This window comes from Melitaea cinxia, chromosome 1 (genome assembly GCF_905220565.1).
Source record: "Melitaea cinxia chromosome 1, ilMelCinx1.1, whole genome shotgun sequence".
NCBI lineage: Eukaryota > Metazoa > Arthropoda > Insecta > Lepidoptera > Nymphalidae > Melitaea > Melitaea cinxia.
Window position 1 is genome coordinate 12,026,529 of NC_059394.1, and position 3,990 is coordinate 12,030,518.

The window sequence follows — 3,990 nt, forward strand, 5'->3', positions numbered from 1 at the left end:
CTAGAAAAGCAACCAGTATAATTATAAGTGTAGTAATTGTGTATTATACAAAGCAAATTTTAAACAAGTTTTAGAGAAATCGCAGAGTGGAATTCAGCGACGAGTACAATGTGACCAACATAAAAGTTTATAGCGCGAACTTTTGCTCCACTTTCCTATTAGGACGAGGTAAAATGTTGCAGTTGCGGTCGCATCGCTAACCCTAGACTAATCCAATATCGAAGCCAGGGAACCATACAAATTTATTAGTCATCCGATTATCACCGGAGATTGCCGATTTTGCTAAAAATTAAATATTTTTTTTTTTCTATTTGAGGCGAAGAAAATAATTGTATTTGCTCGCAACGACAAAAAAAAAACCGACTTCAATCACATCGACAAGTAATACAACGTAACGTCGACGAAAAAATAGTCAATTAAAAACGCATTATTAGATATAACTCGAAAAGCAGTTGTTAGATCTCAAATAAATTTTAAAGGGACCAAATGACACGCATTACCTTGCGATTAAATTTTTTTTTGTCGAAATCGGTCCATCCAATCAAAAGTTCTGAAATAACATACATAAAAAAATACAATCGAATTGAGAACCTCCTCCTTTTTTGGAAGTCGGTTAAAAATTAAAACAAAACTTGTTCTTTGACACACCATTTATCACATAGGATATAAATATTTATGGTCAGGTAATCCGCCAACCCGCAGTGGAGCAGTGTGGTGGACTAATCTCCAATCGTTCTCCTACACGGCGAAAGAGGCCTATGCCCAGTAGTGCGATGTTGCAGGCTGAATCGATCGAGACTAAGGTAATATCTATTATATAGATTAATATTTATAGGTATAATAAAAATTGCTCTAATGCCCTGAATCATAGTGTTAAATTTTATAATCTAATTAACGTCTCGGTAATATGGAATTCTGAAACGACATTAATGGTTGGAATGGATCCAGATGACTAAGATTTTATCAATTACAAACAAACGACAAGCACATGTTAAAAAACTTTACACAAAAAAACCGTATTATATGTTTTACAATTATTGTTTTGAATTGCGTAAAGGGGACTATCCATTTTCGGCCCAGCGTGAACAGAATTCATACAAAAAAACAAATATACCAAAAATTGAAAATTTTTGTTTTATTTTATTTGAAGTCTATTTGTTACTAACACCTAATTTAATTTTGATTATGGATTTTTTCTGAAATAAATGATTATTATTATTATTATTATTATTAAAAATTTTCATATATCAAATCATTATTATTCGTGATTTTCAGTTGTATCAATATAAACTAATAAAAAGTTTATTTAATAAGTATCTTAATTCATTAATTATATACTTCTAGTTTATTTTCGGTTGGTGATTTGATTATACCACGTTGCCAGTCCTAAACAAACAATAATTATTAACGAACAATCGATTTTAAAATATTTTTAAATCAGTTATTTGTTAATATCGATTAAAAGTATTGTTGATTCGAATTAATAAGAAAAAAAGTTATCTATAAATGTATTTAGTAAAAAAACATATAACTTTGGTGAAAAATAAACTATTTTAGAAACATTGTTATTGACTAAATAAAAAGCAAGGAATTAATTATATTAAATTCGATTATCGATTTAATCGATTTATTTGTTTATTGAAAATATTATGTCTTATGGCAACCCTAAACTACAGACTTTTGCGTCATACATTCATTTGACTTCCATATTGCTTTCATAGTGATATAGCAACCTACTGAAAGGTTTTCCGTCAACCGAGAATTCATCACTACTGCGACGTAAAATTCACAGTAGGCACATAAGTAGGAAAATGTATTTTGTATGTAAACAATATAGGTCAGGCAGAGAAGCCATAAAAAAATATTATTGCAACTGCATGATTGGTCGACGGACAGTAGGTTGTTGTGCCCATGTCATGACAATTATTTGGTTTTTGGGTTGGAAAAGGTTCCAAGATTTTATAAATCTACCTGCCTAGTTTTTAGATAACATTCTGTTAACGTACGAATCCGATTAGTAAAAGAAAAATAACAAAAACAATGATTTTTGTTCCAGAAACCTTCTTGTAATTATCCACAAAAAAACAAAGAATGAAACACCTGGACACAAAACTATATCATTTTTCTAATTTCTACTTGTTAGTACTACTAACTTAATATATAATTATTATTCTCAGTGACTGTCCACTCGGGGCCGAAACCCCCATACAAAGTGGACAGTCCCCTTTAATGTCACTATCCTCGATAATATTTACAGTATCTGTTTCAAAATTATCATTAGTCTCATAACCGTCCCCAATATACCTTACCTTCTGAAGCAAAATAAAAACAATAAATAAATAAGATCCTGTCTAAAATTTAGCGGGTTACGGGTTTCTGTAAAGAACTCACTATAGACGGCGGCACGGTCGTTTAGACCGAATATAAAATCATCATATCAAAAATTTCGATCAAGCGGGTACATCGTTCCATAGCTTAATTGGCTAGAGCACCGACATGGTCAGTCGCAGATGCAGGTTCGGTCCCCGCTGGAACGGTCGATTTTTGATATGATATTAAAAAATGTTTAAATAAAATCCTAATACGTAATTTCAAAACTGATAGTACCTGATTTCAATTTGATATAACATTTGGATTTAAATAATGTGACGTCCAATCAAATAGATTTATTTTCTGAATCAATTTGATTGAATCGACCCAACATTTTTTTTCTTACAAAAGGTTTTTATGCACATTTATCACTAAGATCGAAATATCTGTTGACATTGTCATTCAACCTAAACCTATCCACAAGCTTAGTTCACCAATTTGAATTTAGTGTACAAGTTTATTGTTGTTTCACACTTTTAGTTTTGATACAATATTTAATAAATTTGATTACAGCTTAATCAAGATTAGTTAGGCTTCGCGGTTTTTCCCGCGGTAATTCGATTCTGTGGGAATATGAGAATAAAAGTTACCTATGATTTATTCTATATCTCCGGCTATCTAGCTATCAAAGAACATTACAATCAAATTGGTTGTTTTTGTGTGAAAAAGTACATCCGTCACAAACTTTGTATTTAAAATATTAGCAGGATAGAATAGTATACAGTTTTCAATCACAACTTCTGAGATTAGCGAGTCCAATCAAATTAATAGATCATTATTATTATAGATAAATTTCATGTAAAGATAACTTGAATATATTTAGCGTAGACAATATGTCAAGAATCCGCTTTATGTAATTGGAATGGAGGAGACGAAATACCAACCCTTATTACTCTGAAGCTAAAATGTATTTATCGCGATTATTATATAGATTATTATAATTATTTTTTGCAGATAGGATATTTTTTTATTTATTAATTCATTTAGCGTGTACATTTTTCTAAATTACCGAACAAAATACATTTTTTAAATTACCAAACAAAAATTTATTACTCAAATACCTGTAAATGGACAAAACTACTAACTTTTTATTTTTTGTTATTTTTATGTCTTTGTTTTAATTATTACATATAAACGTATTCCCTATCGAGAAATTTTTATGTTTTAAATACAAGTAAAAATAATTTAGTTTTAAGCTGTGTAGAGACAGAAAGAATATCATTACAGATTTATACTCCTCGACTGCGTCGTTGTCAGAGCATTGACTCGATATTCTTAATGAGATTACAAGTACAAACTCGCGAGATATCCTAAAACAAATTGGTTTGATTAAAAACTAAAAGATACTATTATACACGATATATTTGTAAATTTTACGAATAAAAATTAAAATTTTTATTGGTTAAAACTTTCGAAACGCAATCATTTCAATTAATTAGTAAAAACGTTACCCTTTCCTTCTATTATCATCTTTATCATTTTTCTCATTCTTAACTGACGACGGTGACAGCCGTGTGGTGGATGTCTCAAAGATAACCATCTTGGAACACAACCTGAAAAGAAACATCTACAAGCGCGACATATCACTTTCAATGGCTTTGCTCAAGATGCTATGGACAA